This window comes from Corvus brachyrhynchos, unplaced genomic scaffold (genome assembly GCF_000691975.1).
Source record: "Corvus brachyrhynchos isolate BGI_N302 unplaced genomic scaffold, ASM69197v1 scaffold3, whole genome shotgun sequence".
NCBI classification, from domain to species: domain Eukaryota; kingdom Metazoa; phylum Chordata; class Aves; order Passeriformes; family Corvidae; genus Corvus; species Corvus brachyrhynchos.
Window position 1 is genome coordinate 11,481,656 of NW_008237619.1, and position 20,942 is coordinate 11,502,597.

A 20,942-nucleotide genomic window follows, 5' to 3' on the forward strand; every position below is an offset into this window, starting at 1 on the left:
AACGTGTGTCAGCACACGGAATCGATTAGGTGGGAAAGCACCGCTGACATCGTTCAGTCCGGTCTGTCATCTGTCACTACATTGTTAGCTAGACCATGGCACTGACTGCCACGTCCAGTCTTTCTTCAAACATCTCCAGGGACGGTGACTCCACTACCTCCCTGGGCGTTCTAATCCAATGTCTAATCACCGTTTCTGTGAAGAAATTCTTCCTAATGTCAACCTAAACCTCCCCTGGTACAGCTTAAGGCTATGTCCTCTCATCATGTCACTGGTTGCCTGGAATAGAGTAATCCCCACCTAGCTACAACCTCCTATTAGGTAGTTGTAGAGAGTGATAAGGTAACCCCTGAGCCTCCTTTTCTTCAGGCTGAACAACCTCAGCTCCCTCAGCAGCTCTTCATAAGACTTGTGCTCCAGACCCTTCACCAGCTCCATTGCTCTTCTTTGGATCTGCTCCGGTACCTCAATGTCCTTCCTGAAATGAGGAGCCTGGAACTGGACACAGTATTTCAGGTGTGGCCTCACCAGTGCTGAGTACAGAGCAAGAATCACTTCCCTAGTCCTGCTGGCCACACTATTTCTAAACAGGAGGCCATTGGCACACAGCTGGCTTGTACATGTCTGTATAAGAAAGCCGATCCACACTGGGTGCTGTGAAAGAGTGCAAGCATCCCATAACTCTCCCATCTTGGTGCCCCTGGATCTTGGCTCTCTGTTGCATGTGGGTGCCATGATGGATGCAGCACTCAGGTGCCACACTTCGCCTGGTGTGGCTTTGGGAGAGGGGGCTGTACTGTCCTTGTGCCTGTAAAACATCTCTGCATACTGCTTACAAGTAACCTGGTATTGTTGATGGAGCTACGTGGGGCTGCAGGGTCGTCATGTGAGTAATGGCTTGTACAGGGCCAGGGATCACTGGAATAGGGGTAAAGTTGTATTTTACTGAGCTGTCCTGTGAACCATGTGGGATTGTCCTCCTGTGTAGGGCATTTCTGGTTTTGTACTCACAGTAATGAGCTTTTAGAACCTGACTAGTTTGTGGCACCACCAGTTTAGTGCAATAGGAATATTTCCTATGGACCTCAGAGGGCACACGCTTATTCATCCTTTGTTCTTTCTAAAGCTGAAGCACATTTTCTTTCCTAATAAAATGGAGGAACTAGAGATGTGTGCAGTCAAAGGGCTTTGATCTTATTGCAATTACAGAGATGTGGTGGGATAGCTTGAATGACTGCAGTGTTGTCATGAAGGGCTACATTAGGATAGACAGACCAGGGGGGTACGGTGGTGGAGTTGCCCTCTGTGAGAGACACACTTGGAATGTACCGAGCTCTGTCTTTGGGTGGACAACAAGCAAGTCAGGAGCTTAGGGGTTAGGATTAAAGGGCAGACTAGTAAGGGTGACACTGATGTGGGTGTCTGCTACAGGCCACCCAAGCAGGAGAAAGTGGACAAGGCCTTCTACAGGCAGCTTGAAGCAGCCTCACAGTCACAGGCCCTGGGTCTGGCGGGGGACTTTAACTACCCTGACACCCGCTGGAGAAGCAAGGTGACAAAAGTGATATGGGGACTGGAGTATCTCTCTTATGAGGAAAGACTGAGGGAGCTGGGCCTGTTCAGTCTGGAGAAGAGATGGCTGAGAGGGAACCTCATCAGTGTCTACGAATAACTGAAGGGAGGGTGTCAGGAGAATGGATCCAGGCTCTGCTCAGTGGTACCAAGCAATGGAACAAGAAGGCATCGAGTAGAAACTGATGCACAAGAAGTTCCACCTGAACAGGAGGAAGAATTTCTTTACTGTGAGCAAGCACTGGAACAGGATGCCCAGAGAAAATGTGGAGTCACCCTCACTGGAGAACCATCTGGACACAATCCTGTGCCATGTACTCTGGGATGGCCCTGCTTGAGCAGGGAGGTTGGAGCAGATGATCCACTGTGGTCCCTTCCAACCTACCCAGATGTGATTCGGTGAAAATAAGAATTCAGAATAATAAAGAGAAGGTCTGTGTAGAGCCAGATGTTGAAAGGTACTGCATAGCACCAAAATGGCTCAGCCCTGCTAAGACTGCACTTTGGTATGGGACTGTTCCTTGGAAACGATGATCTGGTATTTCAGGACTGATTTGTACCTGTAGTACCCAAGCACAGATCAGTTTCAAGGATGGCTCTGTGGAAAGTGTGGAGATTAATCATTATTATGGATCTGAGCTTCATTATCTGCTTCTTTTCACTGCAGGGTATTTTGAGGGGGGGAGTGTCTGTGTGTATAAAGTGATAACGTTTGCTTGAAGGCACAGTTCATGTTCTCATTTCTGATCTGATTCTGTTCTTTGGCAGCAGAAGATGCTGTGAAGCTGCTGAAGCTCTGCAACGAGGAACGGAAGATGTCTGAGCTCCTCTCTTCTGAGCTCGGCTCTCTTCTGCCATCAGCTGGAGAAGGGGATCCCTGATGAGCCCGGAAAGCCGACTCACTGGAGGTAGGACTGAAGGCAGGAATGTGTTAAGAGCGGTCTGGGGCTTGTAAATAGCTTGGAACAGCACAGTGCATACTGTTTATCATGAAAACGTTTAGATAAATCCAGTAGATACGATTTGAGAAAAAACTGAGCTATCACTTCCAGCCCTGGATAAAGAACTGTGGAAAGAGCTGATAGAGCAGTCAAAACCCCTAAGATGGTAGTGCCCTTCCAAGCTATTTACTATAGTAAAGCTCTGCTCTTTCAATGTTTTTTTTTTAGACACTATTAAAAACAAATAAATATTGGGGCCATGTCGGGGTCCCTCCCCCCGCCATGTAGCCCTGGGAGAGGGGCCCTGGGGCGGGAAACACGGGGTTTCCCTACCCCTGGTCAGCCTCGTTCCCATTGGTTGGTTTGTGTTCCCCTGCACGGGCAAGGACCCTCGGGTCCTGTGACACTGACAGTTCCTCGGCAGAGCCCGGCCATGCGGCTGGAGAAATAAACATCTCTGAAACATCTACCAAGAATCGTTCCATATCTATTTCTTTTCCACGGCCTCCTTGTTTGATACATCGTGTTACAGAATCCCCACTGTAACAGGGCCAAGATATGTAAAATACCTTCATGATGATTTAATGTGTTGGTGGGTTTTTTTTCTGTACTAGGTTGAATGCAATCTTTGATTGATAACATCTGGTAGTTCAGCTGGATGGGACCTCTGGAGGTCTCTAGTCCAACCCCAGGGGTTCACCGTTCCCAGCCTGGATGAGGTTGTGCAAGGCCTTCCTTGTCCAGCTGCAGTTAGAAAACCTCATTCCTCGTTTTGCCTGGGCTCCTGCCTCAGCACTCCACCACCCCCACCAGGAAGAATCTGTTGAGAATTTTCTTTGCTGCAACCACATTGCCAGGTCAATGTCTTGCTCTTGCTGCTGAAGTTTGGAAGTATGACTGCTTTACAGACTGGGATTTCTCAGGCTGGATGCCTGGTCAGGCTCCACCCTCTGTTGGTGGTGAGGAGGAGTGACAGAGTGTAAAACACTTAGACTGTTTCTGTGCTGAATCCTCTCACGTTAGCTCCTTGTGAGGACCTCCTCTCTGGCAGCATGTTAAGGCTGAAACATCAGCCAAGTACTGATGTGTGTGAGATGCTCAGCAGAGATATGAGGCAAGAAAATGACAGCTCACATTTTGAGCTGCATTTTCAGTGCACAGTGGTGGTGTGTAAGGTGGGCCTTTCTGTGGAAATACTAATGGAAGAGGAAAAAGGCACTCAGAGTTTAGCTTAGGGCCAAAAGGAAAACCTGGAATTGGTCTTGCATTTACCTGAACAAGAACTTAATCTGAGGAAATGTACCTTGTGGTTTTTTAGAGGGCTAGGTGAAATTCCAAGGTCTTGACCTCCCTTGAAATCTCCGTGTCAGTTTTAAAAGTCTGACTAAAAATGTGCATGGTGAAATGACTTGGAATATTGTGTCTCTTAGTGTGTCATCCATTGTCATACCTTTATGTGTTGTGTAGTGAGAGTCTTGTGGTAGGTTTTGTTTTCAGTGACAGCAAAGCCATTTAGAATTGCTTTGTAGCCAAAACCTCTACTGGTGCAAGTGAGTGTGATTCTAAAGAAGGTTATAGGGCTACAGTGATTTCAAGTAGATTTAAAGAACTGGACTTCTATCTACAGTTTTATGTAAGGTGACCTCCTATGAAGAATACTTTTAATTTCGTTTCTTCTTTTTTGTTGTTTTTCCTATACTTTGAAGAGAGCTCTGAAGCTTCTCTGCTGCTGCTTGATTTTATGTGCTGTCTACCTTGGTTTGATTTTTTCTTTTTTTCAAATGAGGATTTATGGACAAAAATGATACTAACAAAAGAACAAGAGACACTGCATGTTCTACAGTAGCAAAGCATGGTCAGGTCTGATTCAGACTGAGACAGGCACATGCTTTCACTGAGACTGTTTGACACTTTTGTTTTGAATACTAAATGAATACAGTTGCTTATCAGAAAATAGGAAGAAAAAGATGTGTTGAGAACAGAAAAACTCCCCATCAAGTTGGCATTTCTTTTACTTCTGAAGCTAAAAGAGCCATTTTCATCCAGTTTATCATACAAAGCATTGATTGTGACTTCAAAAAGATTTTGAGGGCTTGCAGTTAGACAAGTACTCTTGTTTAACAGAGGTCATCTCAAAGGTTTTGCATGACAGTACAAGTTGAATTAAGTTATTATCTCAGTATGATAAAGTGAGAGAGAAGTGAAAGCTTTGGTGACTGAGCTGAACAGTAGGCAATGTGAAGGTAATAAAAGGAGGATGAAAACCTTTCCTTCTGCATCTGTCATCTCAGTAATTTGTCTGGATGGCAGATTCATAGGAATCCTCCTTTTTTTCTTTGCTTTTTTTTAATGCAGGATTGATTCCCCTTGGTGTATGAAGGAAGGAAAGGATAACTACAGAACAGGAAGCTGCTGGAATTCCTTCAAGCTACTTCCTGGAAGGTAAGAGGAGTTATGCAGTGCCTTACTAAAAGCTTGTAGCAGGTTCACTTCATAAACCAGGTGGAAACACCGATTAAGTGTGCTGGTTTGGTTCAAAATATCCATTACTTACTTTTTTTTTCCTTCTGTGAGATATGAATTAGGAGAAAATCAAAGCAGGCACAAAACATAAGAGAATATAAAGAAGTTTCTTAACAGACCTAAAAGAAAGGAAAAAAGTCAGACTAAACCTTCAGAACACTTTCCTCCCCCCACCTTTCTCTCTTGTCCCACTGACAACGTAAAGACAACCCTTGAGATTTTCAGTCAGTTTACCACCTCTATAATAATCTTTTTCAGTTCACTTAGGGAGAGGAGTCTCTCTTGCTCATGCTATGGAGAGGACACATCTCCACAAGAAACAGTTCTCTCAGTATCACAGTGAGACAGCCGCCCGGGATGGTTCTCTGCTTGCATGTGAGAGTCCCTTCCCTTGACTTACAGCTTTCCCACAACTGCTTTCGAGGGTCCAATCTTGAGCTACTGGGGTACCATTTTAAGGATGAGCTGTTCAGAAGCAAAGGTTCTCTTCACCTATCTCTGGGAGCATCTTCATCTCTAGGAACAGAGGTCTTCTTCCCTGGGAGCAAGGCTCTTCATCACTTTCATCTCTCTCTGTCCAAGCTTACCATCAAATCACAGCTACTTCAACATTTGCTTATTTCAGCACAGGTACTTTTGCTCACAATTGCCAATTTGAACGCTCCACCCCCCCCCATGCTTCATGAAATTATAATGGGTACTCTGATGTATCATAGTCCATCACCATAGCTTTACAACAGAATTTCAGCTTCTAAGCTTGAACCATCTCCTCTTTCTCCTCCCTCAGGGTTTCAGCTCTTCGTTCTTCACTGACTTTGGTGACATTATGGTGTTTTCTTCACTTGCCTTCACCTTCCCTCTTCCTCTGACTCGGGAGAGGATTGATATCTGGAGGCTTCATCTGTTCTGGAAGGAACTTAAAACGCTAAAAAGGTTCATCTCACCCGGGCCTTGCAGCTGGAATTCACCTCTCGCTGTTGGTCACATGGTCTTTGTCAGGCAGCGGCCTCAGATGAATTTTCGACCGCACTGGGGGGCCTGACCGAGCCGCGCCACAGGGCCACCTGCATGGAGCAGGGCTGCGGGTGGAGCAGGGCTGCATGGCTCCAGGATGGCTGTCTCCCGGCCCGGCCCAGGCCGAGCAGGGCCCAGCCTGGCCCCACTGGCCGCGCTGCGAGTCCCCAGTTACCTGTCCGAAAGCCGGAAGCAAGAGAGGCTTTCCCGGGCTCTGTTTGTTCTTAAATGTGGATCACAGAGGCGTGTCAAGCTTCTTAAGTGGCTTTAAAAAGTTGCCAATATTCAAACTAGCCAGTTGATTGGTTCTGTCGAGTCATAGAGAAAGCTGTAAGCACCTATTTGCAAGAGAATCACTTCTGTGGCTGAAGCCCTCTTTACTAAAAACCCAAACTATACTAAACCATGACATAACTTTCTTCCACTGTTGGCCGATCACCTTTGCATAGTTAATAAAAGAGAAGTGAAAAAGTGAGATATAGAGGTTTGCACTAACAGGCCCCAAAATGTGCTTGCGTGCAGTCTCCTCTGGAAATGTACCAGCACTCCAGGTCAGGTACTTCATCTTCCCTGTGATGAGATCCATTGTTTTCCCACTTCCTCTGTGCCCTTCCTTGAGCTCTGCCTTCAGATTTTCAGTCACATGGCACCATCTTCACAAAACATTAGGAATTTTCCCCAACCATAGCTATTGCATATGTGACTTCATCCTGGCTAAAAAGCCAAAGCATGACCAAAAAAAAAAATGCCAAAGCATGAGGAAAAGAAGGAGCAGAAGTGATCTGTTGGCAATCTCTCCCAGGTTTCCAAGGAAAGGAAAAGAAGGAGCAGAAGTGATCTGTTGGCAAGAATTCTTTTCTTGTACTGAGATCCAAGGTGATCACTCCCCTGCCCTAGTGTTACAATTTATTTTTTTTTGCAGCCGCTATAGATGTTTATACACACTAAATGTAATGTTTACTGTTATGAAAGGCCATCCAGAAGCCAAAATACATACCCCTCTGTCCTCCCTGGAGTAATAGGTACATTTTTTATGATTAAGCTAAAGGACTAGCTGAGTTAGGTCACAAGTCTTAAGAGACTTGTGTCTGCACCTATTTCTGAGTAACAGACATACATTGCGGTAATGTAATTGAAACTTCTTTACTGTCTGGGCAGCTCTATGGAGCTGGAGATATAGTCTTTGAAAAACTATTGTACAACTACAGAAGTGAACTTCAAATTTGTAGATTTAAAATCATGTGCTTATTCTCCCCTAAGTTCAGTATGCCCATCAAGAAGCCTTGATTCTAAGGGTGTCAGAAAGTACAACACATTTCATTATGGCGTAAAATGAGACCTTTCTCACTCTTGCAAGAGAGATGCTAAAACTTTTCTCTGTGGTAACGTCAGCAACTTGAATTAAAAGAGCTGCCTTTAGTATTTTGTGTGTCCATAACCTTTTCTGGTGTAAGGTGAGGGGGCACAATGAAAGCTATGTCAGTAGGTTCTAGTTCATCTTTAATCCACTGGACTAAACCATATTCATACCAATACTTTATAAATTTCTTTTGTAGACCTTGCTGCAGTTTTCAAGATTTTTGAATGAGAAAACCTCTCAAACTGCACTTGCCCATCAGATTTCTGTAAGATACATATAAATGAACATCATACAGTATTCTGCAGGGTTCTTAAAAAAATAATTACAGTTATTGAGATAGAAATCTTCAGAAGAAAGTGGCTGTATTGGTGCCACCACCCACCACAGGATTATCAGGAAGACTAGAGGCAGGGAGGGTTGTGATGCATATGTTGAGAATCAAAAGGGGGCTTGTAGCGGGTTCAGTTCGGAACCCGGGCGGAAACACCAATTAAGCGCAGTGGTTTGGTTTAAAATATCCATTACTTACTTATTTTCCTTCTGTGAGATAAGAATTAGCAGAAAGCAAAGCAGGCACAAAATTTAAACAGTTGCAGTACAAAGAAAGAGTTTTATTACTAATAGTATTAAAAGTAAAGAGAAATAACAAGAAATTAAAGCAAACCTCCTCCCCCTTTCCTCCTTTTACCCAACTCACACAAAGGGTAACAGAACATGGGATTTTAGTCAGTGTTGCAGTTCTTGATAAGTCTCTTTCATATGCTTAAGGAAAAAAAGGGTTTTCTTCAGCTGCACGTGGTTCCCAAACTGCCACCAACAGCAGACCCGCCCGGAAAGAAACAATCTGCTGTGGTGTAAAACATCTCTTCCATGAAAAACTCGCAGTTCTTTCACACTGCCAAACATAGGCTATTACATGAGGTTATTAATCTTTTTAAGGATGAGTTATTTTGGCCTGAACACAAAGGCTTTCTTCGCCACAAGTCTCTAAAAGCCTCTCACTGCTTCTATATTGCCTGGCGTAGGCACTCTTCACAATTTTCATGGGCCACATGTGAATTTTTCGTCCCCCCATGTACTTCAAATGGATTAAAGAGACAAACAGTTTGTGGTATTACAGTTCCTTACCACGGCATGCAAGAAGTTTTTTAAGCTACGCGCGAGAATCGCGGCACCGCCCTCTTTTCTCCCGTCGCCATGCTCAGCTCCGTCCCACGGGACTCACTTTCTCTCTGGCTCTGACGCCGCCATGCTGAAGGGTATTCTTGTTCAGGCTTTACGGTGGAGAAAGCCTCGCTCCCTCTGTGCTGCTGGCTGCGTGGTGTCTTCTTCAGTTCAGCACGAAGTGTGCTGGCTGCAGACAGGAGGCTACGCTGGCTCCCACTGGCTCTGCCGGCTCTGCGTGTGGAGAGGAGAGGGACCCGCCTGTCCCCAGAAGCCGCGCTGGATGGGTTTAGCTGTGAGCAGTCCATGGCTGGGTTTAGCTGCCTGCGGCTCTGGGATATTTCCTCCCCCCAGTGGCCCAGGGTCTGTGCCGCGGCGTTGGGAAAAGGGGAGGAGGGTAGGGGCCCCGGCCCGGCTCCGAGGACCCCTCCACCTTCCAGCAGGCGAGCTGGGACAAAACGCAATTCCCGCCTTTCCGTGCAGTTTAAATATGTAAATTGTGAGAAGCGTCATTAGTCTAAAAGACTGTCCATCAACTCAGGTTCAACCCACTACAGGGCTTTAGGACAGAAAAGCAATTTCCATGGGAAAAGGTGCTATGCTCACCCTTGCTGACAGGGAAGGCGACCAATGTTAAGACTTGTGGGCAGTACACAGGAGGGCTTCTGTGGTCGTTCTGAAGCTGGCAGTTTGGCACTTATGATGGCCCCTGGCTCAGGCATTTTTAACCTGGTGTGGTGGGACTCATTTACCCTCTGGTAGAACTGTAGGCTTAATGCACTATCTTTATCTGGCCTTTACAATGTACTGCAGGGATAAGGTAAGGAATTTTATGGACAAGAAGATAAGCTGTTTTTCTTCCATCGCCTCCAGAAAACTACCAATAAAGCCTGCTTAGTCCATTATTTGCTGTCAAGTAAGAGATAACTCCTTCCTCATGCTGTTAGTCCATAGAAGTTATAACTACAGGTTTTGCCATGGCCATTACTCAATTACCAGATCTAACTATCTGACCTGACTAAAAGCAAGCCAAATCCAAAAGCAATATGCCAGGCAAGTAGAAGAATAAGGCACAATACTCCAGCCAGATATGTTCCCAGACTATGTGTGTTTTCACTTTAGGGATTTCCTGAAACTGGTGTGATTGATGTAGTTAGTGACTGTCAACAGGTCTCTCTTCTAAATGCTTTTTCAGTCTCTCTTGAGAATTTTCTGCAGCTAGAAAATCCTCAGGCAAGGAGCATTGTGGTCTGTAGAGCTTGCCTAGAACATAGCTCCTCTTAGCATCATTGATGGCTCATTCTTGAATATCTGAAGAGACAGTGAAGAGTTTTTCCTATCCATGCCATCAGGCCCATCTCTGCACCAGGGTGGAGAATCTTAACCCTTTAGCTCCTTGTATGGTGACCACTGTCCCCTCACGCAAAGGATGTGTCAGGAACACGTTGCTTACCTATGAAAATGTATGTGTTTCTCAACCTGAAACTTCATCAGCAGGCTAGTGAATTCCTAAATTAACTCACTGCCTTCAGCAGTTTTTCTTCTCTCAAAAGTCTAAAAGACAAAGAACAGTGTTTTGTTACTGCCTGTTCTTGTGTCTGGTTTGAAAAGAAGCACCTTAAAAGGCCAGATGGTAAAAATCTTGTCAGCACTCAGATTGCAGTCTTGCCTAAAATGAATCACCCTCTATTGAATCACAGCTTTCACTTCCTTCATTGCCTGAATTTTCTAGTCTTTCACTTCACACTGGTTTAGGCCTGTGGACAGGGCAAAGTCACCAAAGTGGAAATATCACACCAGAGATCGAGTCTGAGGACTGCAGAGACAAGTCTAGGCAGAGTGCTAGGGACTGGGCTAGAGTGGAGAAGTGGAGCAAACCCCCTACAGATGGGGGTACTTGGAGGAGAGCAGAAGCAGAGGCAGGGAGCAGAAGCTTCTGGGGAAAAGTTGGGACAGTTCGTTTGGACACTACTAAAAAGTAATTAAAAGTTAGCTTTCCAAAGTGGGCTGAAGTCCTGCAAGGGAGCCCTGTTGGGTAGTGTGAGTTGCAAGGACTGAAATGAATTTGAGTCAGTGTATTGAAAACCATAGAGTCAAATTCTAACTGATAGTAGAGCCTATCAAGAACTTACTCTGTACAACTCCCTACCAGATATCTCAAAAATGCTGATTAGGTGTAGGATGTTGCAGGGCACCTGCACCATCTCAGCATTAGACTTCCTTTTTTTTTGTTTATTTCTAAAAATTGGCCTTCTTTCCAGGGCCTGCCTTGTCATGAGTTCCGTGGGATTTCATTGTCTTTTCAGCTTTTAAATGAAATGGAGTGTCCTAGACAACACAGGATCTTAGCACTGCATTATCTCCCCCTTCTGGGTACTTGTTCTGTTTCATTCTTTTTCAGCATAAAAACCCCTAGAGCCCTGTCCCGATGCCTTCCTTCCCCAGTTCTTCAAAACTGCCTTGAAAACCCCTGGCAAGACGGTCACATGCCCATCACTGGTTTTCCCCCGGGATCCAGTGTCTTCTGGTAACACAAGTCATTACAGTTGCTCTCCTGAGAACTACTTTTCATGAGAGAACTGCTTTCTACTCATTCTTGGGTAACAATCCTGCAACTTTTCCTCTCCCGCAAGTTTCAAACTTTTTCTCTTTTCTGGTCTTCCTCATTCTCCACTAATGTAGGATATGACCTGTCACAGGAGCATGGTGCCTTCTTCCTGGAGAACCAATATCTCCCTCTAAATTTCTTAATAAGAGGCCTTGGAGAAATTCTCTTTTCACCTACCAAAAGAAGAAGTAAGAGGATGATTTTATTTTAAAACAAGGGGCCATGTGAAAACCATGGAACGTGGGGCCCTACCTGCTTCTGTTGATTCTTAAGGTAGGCTGTCTCTTAGGTGATAAAGATGAGTTGCACAGTAAAAAACTAGATTTTAAAGTGGACTTTAATCCATTAGTTTTTACAGTCTGTGTCTTAAACAGGTAAAGGGCTTCATGTGTTAACTGTGGAACATGGAGGGTACAGGCATGGTGCACTAGCTGAATAGTTGTTCCATTGCCTCACCCTGGTATCAGTGTGACCCTTCTCTATCACTGTGATCTGTTTCGTTAAATTCAGCTATAAGAAGAGATATTGCACATACAATATTCAGCTATCTCAGAACCGCGCATCATGTCCTGTAAGCTTGTAGAGCATTATTTGAACTGTCCAATGTAACAGAAAAGTGGGTTATTTTTAATAGTGCTGTAACTATTTCTCTAGCTAATTCAAACCATATATCAGTGTTAATATGCTTTGTTAGACTGTGGAATTGTGGAAGATACTGTTCTAAAACATATTGACTCATTCCTGTTACATTTTCCTGGCAGCTTTGTCACAGGATTATAGTGATATTACTACTGAATGACTTTGAGGGCTTCATGAAAGCAAGAGCATTCTAGAGAGAAGAAACCTTTCTTGAATAATAATGTCACAATACAGAAAATGGGCAAGGTTCTTTAATTCTTGTAATTTTTAAACTGACTGATTTCTTGCTAATTTGAAGTCAATGTAATCTGAATCTTAGTTATTTCAGTTACACTTGTAAAAGACAAATTACTTAACCACTCAGAGTTCTGTATGTTTTAATGCTTGCTGTATACTTTTTTTGTATAATTTTTGACAAGTTCTCCATAAATTCAGGTAGCAGGATACAGCTTGCATTGAACAGTTTGATATATTTGATTGATTTGTTTAATGCTGAGGTCTTTGGATCTTGAGAAATGTTTTCCACTAGCATGTTTTCCAGCCCTTCTGGAAGTACTGGAAGGTGAACTCTTAACAGCTGTCACTCATTAGTTTGAGCAATTTCTTTGTTTAAAGTACAAAACCTTGGGCTTATTCTGAAAGGGAGACCTACTGGATCCCTGAAGGGTTTGGTTGTTATTTAGTGAGTTCAGAAACTGTTGAGAGTCAATGCAATTCTTTTTCTGAAAGTTTTCTCCGTATTGTGGGTATGGCGATGGCAAAAGATAAAATGTATGTTTTATCTTTAAGTTCCTTGTTTTGTCTCTATATCTCCTTTCCTACTTGTAAATCAAGCCCCTGTCCCACAGAGGATTGTGGGACACACACTGCTGATAGTGGTTCTGCTGCTGCTGACCTGGTATTCAGCATATGGTTTGTGGGTGATTAGGGAGGGGATTATTCTAGCACAGAAAAAGAAGTCAGAGTGCCTACGGAAATTACCAGGAGCAGGCTTAAACCAAGCAAAAGCCAGTTCTTTTTACATAGCACAATGGAAATAAACTGAGACTGAGAGGCACAGGATGTTACAGGGACCAGGGCTGAAAATGAGCTTTAAAAAGGAACTAAGAAAATCACAGAAATGCTTTTAAGTGCACAGATGCAAAATGAGCTTCTGGCTCTGGCTGTCCCTGAACAGCAAATTAGCAGGTCTCACTGGGGTGTATTAGAAGAAGAGTCAATCCTGCCCCATTTTTTTTCCTCTTTCCCAAAGTACCCATTACTGGCCACTGTCAGAGGAAGGAGCCTGGCTTTTTATAGGTTTGGTCTGATTCACTGTGGCTGTCCTTATGTCACTGACCCCCAACATCTGGGAAGCAGGAGCGGGATTCATGGCTGAGTACACATTTTCTAGTGTGCAGAAAAAAAAGGTGGAAGTCATGTCCTCAGTCACACCACAACCTGCTCTCACTTTGTTAATATGCAAGGTTAATCTGCATAAACACATCTGCTTCACCTAAACGCATGCCCTAGATGAAGAGCAGAAGGGCATTAGATAATTGGGATGGTTTGAGATGAAAGAGTAAAACAACATCAAATTACTCTTAATTCTGCTGTGCTCTTATTTGGTTAGCTTGCAAATATTCAGGGATAGCATGAAAAATTATGCCTTCCAGTGTAGTACAATGCCAGGAATGTAATCCACAGTTTGTCCTCAATCCCATGAGGATCCTTTCAAATGTTTCCAGTGCTTTTGGCAGGAATATTATATTACGAAATCTAGGATGCTTGCCAGAAAGAGAAAAAAGAAGGTTCACAATAAAAGCAGTGCCCCTGCTCTATGCTTCTGCAGGAGCAAAATGGCCTGTCAGTATGGACTATAACTTTCAAAATAAAACAAATTAAAAGGGCAATTTCTCATAAGTGTCTTACAGCAATCTGTTCCAGTACCCACCGTTTGGTGCCTGATGACAACTAAGTGAAGGTGATTGAATTGCCAGTATATTAAGCTGTTCTTTTGAGCTAAAAGTATTTATCTGTCCCATTTCCAGCTCAGGCTGGGTCCTGAGCTCCAGAGCCTGACTCTATTTTTTCTGTTGGTTGGAAGGAACTTGCAGAATACAGCAAGATTGTTTCACATTCACTCTGATACAACCAAGGCCAAGTCCAAAGATTGCTTGTTTTGTTGAATTTACCATAAGAAGGTGTTGATACTTTTGTAAACTAAATCCTTGACTATACAAGGAATTCCAAGAAGAGAGAGTTGGAGAATTGTAAAGTCTTGAATATATGTCAAGCCTCCTTTGAGGCATGAATTACGTGGAACTCAAGACTTGCTTTATTTGTCAAGGTGAATTCCCATTTGTCTTTAGAGACTGAGCTTTTGGCCATTTTTGATAAAATTGTTATACTAGGGTACTGGCATGGGTATAAGCTCCCCACTAGGGAAAAGGACAAATTAGAAACTTTTTCTAGTTAGTTGATACTGGAAAATTTTCATCTTACATCAGACATGTTGATTTTGACACATTTTCCTTCTTTTGGAAACTGTGGAACGGGTTACCTAGAGAATATGTAGATGCCTTATTCTTGGCTTTGAGCAACCTGGTCTAGTAGAAGGTGTCCCTGCCCATGGCAGGGATTTTAGAAGTAGATGACCTTTTAAGGTCCCTTCCAACCCAAACCATTCTATGATTTTGTGATTTTCTCTGTCCCACACAGCTGCTTTCCAGGGCCAGCAGAGAAGTGTCTGACATTCTCATCCCTTCTAGGCAATTCTCCAGTTGTTTCTGCAAGAGACAAAACCACCAATGATCTATTTAGTAATAAATTTGAGTTTTACTACTCTATTTGTATTATTTTCCTCTGGCTTTATTAAAGAACTGTCCTTAAGATCAGCTAGAGGTTAATTTAGAAATTCCAGCTGTACCTTACCCAAAATGCACATCTTACAGAATACAAAGGTGTATAGATGTCACTTTATTGGCTATTATTTTAACATAAGAGGAGTATCAGCTTCAGTCTCCAGATTTTTCACAGTGCCTACCCCATCCAGGTCCATTGATGTTATGATGATGTAAACAAAATGTGATGTAGTTACATAAAGCTGGTACCAGTATTTTATTGCTGCACCAATGCTAAGAAGTCTTCATGGGTGGTGCTGTACTTTGCTGGTGCCTCCTACTTCAGAAATATACTAACTCAGGCATGAATGTCACAAAGTCAGTGTTACTTTCTGTCAAAAATGGAGTGGCTGAAAAACACTTTTGTCATCCATATCAGACAGTTGCACTTTTTTGTGGTGGCAGGAAAGGGTGGAGAGGAAGAAGTGTTGACCTAGGGTTTGCTTTCATGCTTATCTTTCTTGTTTTTTCTTGTTCTAAGGGATATTAATATCTGCAGCTGGGGATCACCTGCAGCTGCATGTCTTACCTTACCAGGAAGACCTACACAAGCTGTCGAATTTGCACCAGATATGTTAGAAGCCACATCCTGCATCACATGCATAATTGCAGCCAAAAATGGCAAATAGGACACATTTTACACTTGGTGCTCCAGTTTTGCTGAACATAACCATGACACAGCATCTACCTTGGTATTTTTATTCTTTTTTACAGCTCTGTTCAGATGAAAGGGTTTGAAAGAATGCTGAAACTAGAAGGAAGGTGGCGGATCAAATATGTGGAGGAGCAATGCACACTCTGCCTCTCTTGTGAAAAAGGTAGATACAGATTCTGGAAAGCTTTAGGCATGAAGCTTGTCAAACCCATCACACATTTTTCAGGGGAAGCCAGGCATGTATTCAAGAAAATGTTGCTGGCAACACTAAAGTTGCCAAAAAAAAATAGCAGCACTGCTTTCTAAATATAAGTTTCTCTTCCTTTTATATCATAAATCACTAGTTAATTTCATCAAAGGAAATCATAAGATATATTTTTCTTGTTAACTGTATACCTAGTGACATTGTTTCTTCCTTTTGAAGATCAACTTGACCTTTTGTTAAAACAATACCACAGGGTAACTCATTAGTGTTAAGGAGAAGGGGTAAGGCAGTAGCACTGAGAGAGAAGCACATTGAGGTTTCCAACTTGTCATTGTCAAAAATACATGTAGCCGAGTGACAGCGTGTTCAGCTAATTTCACACAGCAGTTATTTTGCTCTGTGACCTCTGTTTTCAAAACCTTGAATCTTAACCAATATAAAAGCAAGTCATGTACATCTACTGAAAAAGATACATTTCAAAGGCTCTCTGGCAAGTCATCATGGAAACTCCAGTTCTGTAACTGCCATGTTTGCCGAGCGCCTGTGAAGGAGCATCGACTGCAGAAACAGCCATTTCATGTGCCTGTGCTGCAAACCGTGTTACCTTGGCATTGTAATGTGAGCGATTAAAATGCAGAAATAGTTGAGTGCATGGGATATCTGAGGCTAACCATGCTGAATAATTAGCTTCACAGTAATCAGAAGCAAACTACCCAGCATTTGAACAAGAAATCGTGGCCTCTTTTCTGTGTAGAGACAAAAAAATGAAACAAAATTAACTGGAACACAATCTCAGATAGGCTTGGATTCCTAAATGAAAGAAAGAAAAAAGGAAAAGAACACAAATTCAACAACTGAATCCAAAGCCTCCAGTAGGCTTCAGACTTAGCATGGCAGGATCCAGGGAGAGTGGAGCCCAAAAATTTTTTTTTGCAAGGTTTATTGATGTATGTTATAGCCCTTGGGAAATTGTGGTAATCACCTATCTTCCCATTAAGAAGTGACTCTGTCATGAAACTCTCTGCTTCTTACATTATGTTGTGGAGGTTTGGTAAAAAGCCTTCACCCCCCAACTTTTAGCATATGGTTGCACTGCTTAGTGCTGGCATGAAAATAAATAGCAGCAGTTTGGGACTCACGCTGCTTTTCTGGTTTGTTTGTTTGTTGTATTTTTCATGTTTGCTGCTGTTTCATTATAACAGCCTGGATAGGATATGGGGTGCTTTAGTTGAGAAGAAATTTGTCATTCATATTTTTTTTTATTAGTGTTCTTAAGGCATGTTGGTCCAATCATATTAACTGTAAAGACTGAGCAGTGATTAATGAACCTTTTGGAGAATGTAGGTGAGTTCTGTTTCACATTACATTCTGATGAGTACAAGGACAACTACCAACATTTTCAAAATGTTTGCTAATGCTGCAAGCTTCAATATCTGGGACATTTGCTAGGCCCTGTTAAAACAACTTGGATTCATGTTGTCAGACCATATGCCTTTAAAAAATAATTGCCAACCAGAAACACTGGCCATGGGATTTTAGAATGTGTTCACTTCTTAAGTCTCATATTGAAAGATGCTGAGGACCTGCAGCCCTGGTTCTTACTGCTGAGAGCTACTTCCCCTTGGGACTTCTGAAAACTGGCAGAATGTGTTGCCAGCTAAGTATCCAAAAATGACTGTTTGAGTCATTCAGCAGTAAGCACCCTGGGGACTCACCAGGCTTCCTGTTCTGCATTTATGCAGTGTGTAATATAGGGGTCTGGATCCGAGTGTCTTATGAGCTATGTAATACACTAGATATTAACAGTAGTCATAACTAAGGAATATGGTTTGGCTGCTTCTGAGTTCATAATTTTCAAATCTTGCAGAACTGAATGTAGAAATCCAGAGTCTCTAGACCTCAGCCTTCATCATTTGAGTAGCAGGCGATCCATTGCACTAGTTATTCAGTTCTATATACAGCACTTCCCCACAAAGTAAAATAAAAAGTATGAGATGGAGAGAAGATACTTGATGCAGTGTCTGCTGTTTTGTTTGCTGAAATGGCATTTACAACTCTGCAGTGTGCAACTGGAAATTAGGCCTCCTATTGCCAGGTCCAATGTAAACATGCTGGAAGGTACAATTTTTTCCACACAATTCTTTTAAAATGAGATTGTCTGTAAAATTTGTATTTGGGCACTGAGATTATCAGCAGAGTTTAAGGAATGGTTAGGAGATGCAACATTGCCCAAGCCATCCATTTAAAGATCATTCAAAGATCACTCAAAGTCACAAGATTTATTTAAAATACATAATAACTTAGGGTTCTTCTCTATTTGCCATCTTGCCTGGGGGGTCAGACTTTTCAGCTTTAGATCTTTAACCAGGCTGATGAAAGACTAGTTTTATCAAGGCAGCTGAAGGTTATGTGTAGACATGTGATTGCATGAGTTAGCCTTCAGACAGAAAAGCAGATATTACACTATTTAGCAACGTGGAGTAGCATTATTGTCCTTTTAAATTGCTTTTCAGCACCAGTGAAAGATGGTATTTCTAGTAATTCTTCCTAAGAATATGAATGGACCCTTTTGTTGCTGTAATCTCAAGGAATGATAATGAGTCTTCTCTATAGCCATAGGGAGATCATATTTTGCAGGATGTGGGGATAAAACACTTCTTAGAGCAGCATGCTTGTGTGTGAATGAATGCTTCCTTCAGGAAACGCCCAGGTTTCTTTGCAGGGCCACATGTGTGTCAAAGCAGCACTTGAAAAATACCAGCCATGATTCAGGCACTCTCATGTCTCTAAAAGATTAAAAGTGAATGTTGCTGAGAACCATAAGGAAGTACAGTGTATAAACATCCTCTTTTTTATCTGCTCTTGGTGGCTTATCCTCTGTTGAGCAGCAAAATTCATGGTAGTAAAAATGGGGTCTGAGTGAATTGGTTCAAAAATCTCCTTGGTGCCCTTGCTGTATCCTAAAAGCCACACATGCCTAAATGGTAAAATGCAAAACCTCTGTCAGCATTTCCTCTCCACTGAGCCTTGCCGAGGGAGCTGGCAGGAGCACATGTGGACCTCCCAGCAGGTCTACAACCAGTCATGACAATGGCCACATACTCCAAAGCACCTAAGTCCTGAGTTTAAGGTCAGGACTTGGAGCCATGTGAGCCTTATGTGTATAAGGAAGGAGTATCCTGACTGCATCTGTGCTTTATTTCCATTCTCCAGTATGCAGGTTAAACCAAATCAGAATACTAAATTAATTGGACTAATATATTTTATTTCTCCATATAAAGTTAAAGTTGTATGCATACATCATTATTTTATCATTGTCCAAAAGATAAAACGTACATTTGTACATCAGAAAGTGGCATGTGATGAACTTACTTTGCATTTACCTGCAATAACAATGAAGACAGCAATTACAGATAGAACTTGGGATAAGCCTCTTTTGTTCAACTATGATCTTGTCTATAAACTTTAACTACTGTAGCCAACCCAAGCTACACCGGCCTGATGGCTGTCTTAACCTGAGTTAAGATCACCCTTGGGGTTTGGGTGAGGGGTTTTGGGGTGGGGTTTTTTTGAAGGGTATGTTAAGGAATCTAAATTCCTTTCATTCCTTATGAACAAAAGGAAAGCAACAGCACTGAGGAAAACTGCTAACAAGATAGAGCAGGCTAGTTTTAAGGATGGGGAAACTTGAAGTCAGGATGACATAACATTCTTGAGGTCACACCAGAGCCCCCAGCAAGGCAAGGATTAGAATTTAAGATGTTCTGGCCACTTTTCACAGTTTATTCATGCCACAAAACATGTATGAGGGAGAAAAGAGACAGAGGGGTGGCTGTTCTATTCTTGAGCCAGTGTGGCTATTTCATAACCAGTCTGTGTCTGTTTCTGAAAGTGTTCAGATACAGAGGGCTCAGTTCTCCTTTTTGGACAGCAGAATTCAGGTCTAAGCCTGGGAATGTGTATGCTCTAAGACATACCCTAATCTTGGCCCATGCATTGCTGTATAATGTCAGATCCCATAAACAATCTGCAGTGATGTAGGGACCTTATGGGCTGCGGAGCCCATGTGGCATCATGTTCCCTGCAACAGAAAGCACCAGGTAGCCATGATGTTTCAAATGCCAGCAGAAAGCAGCCTGTATCCCAGGTAAAGTTTTCACGAGTGAAAAGTGAATTGTATAGGTCTGCAAATTGGACTGACAGTTCCAGCCCTAGTAATCATTTGGGTGATGTGTTTATTATTTTCATAGTCATTCAACTATTGTTATTGAAGAGATTCTGGGGTACCTTACTGGTTTTTTTCTCTTAATTCAGTCTTATTCTTCTAATACATCTTCAGTTCATGCACATTTTCCTCCTATCATATTTTTCTTCCTTTCCTGTGTCTCCTCCTATTGCTGTGTTTTTCCTTCAGCCCACCTCTGTTCACTCTGTTCTTTCTACTCTCCTACCAGATCAGGTATCTCATTAGTGTACATTAACCCAGGTTTTTTGGTATGTACTGCTGCATGCATATGGCCATGGCATAATATATGGCAAAATGTGAAACCACATGGTGTGATAGAGAAACTGTGTAGAACTATGTATTTATTTTTGTTGCATGTGTGTTTATTACAATACCGTGAGGTCTCAAGTAGAAAACGACTTTAACCCAGACACGTTAACCTCACCTAGCTGTCCTTCTTCTAGCTCTGCCATTATTCAGTTTTTATTGATGCAGACAGGCTGGAAAGTGCCTAGATCGGGAGGAAACATCATTAAATATTTTCACCAGCAGTCTGGCTGACATAGTGCAGCAAGTGCATAACCCAATCAATGAAATGCCACAAAATCAGGCTTTACCAAGCAGTGTTACGCTTTAAGTATAGCAGTTTTTATGCCTTCTATCTATTTTCATTCCACCTTGTGATCTTTCTTCAGATGACCACCACGTGCGCTCTAATTAGAAAAGTCTTCTAAGGCAATTGTTTTATCTGCATTTTTCCAGGAAAAAGCCTATGTCATGGCCCTTCTTAAATAATGCAGGATTGAGAAACCAAGAGGAAGATGATCAAGACAGTTGCATTAGTTTGACTCAATTTATTTTAATCAGTGCATGTACTGTTTGTGAGCATTTTTCCTAAGTCATCAACAGTTGAAGCTAATTCAGTCTATCGTTTGTTGTTAATTTAATTTCAGATTGTCAGTCTACTTTAGCTAAATCAGTACAACCAGGTCAGAGTAAAAAATGTGAATGATTAGACAAAAAGCTTGGCCAGCTGTCCTCTTCTATGAACATAAGGATCATTGTTGAGATTCTGAAGGTAAATAAATGCATAAAGAATTAATATTTTCCTATTTAGGCCTTGAAGAAAGTTAAATTCATCAAGATGGAAAGAG

General features: G+C 42.4%; 1 protein-coding gene across 3 annotated transcripts in view; it reads left to right on the forward strand.

The window, feature by feature from the left end:
* The first annotated feature begins 2,344 nt into the window (after window positions 1-2,344).
* The window catches only part of ST3GAL6 (ST3 beta-galactoside alpha-2,3-sialyltransferase 6), a 72,613-nt gene continuing 54,015 nt past the window's right edge, over window positions 2,345-20,942 (forward strand). For 2 of the 3 annotated variants that reach the window (XM_017731970.1, XM_017731966.1), the window contains exons 1-2: window positions 15,418-15,521; window positions 20,906-20,942. The exon at window positions 20,906-20,942 is cut by the window's right edge and continues 109 nt beyond it. The gene's annotated coding sequence lies outside the window, so the exon portion shown is untranslated. Of the gene's footprint in view, window positions 2,481-4,868; window positions 4,956-15,417; window positions 15,522-20,905 lie in introns of those variants that run through there. The other variant, XM_017731968.1, reaches the window with a different exon arrangement.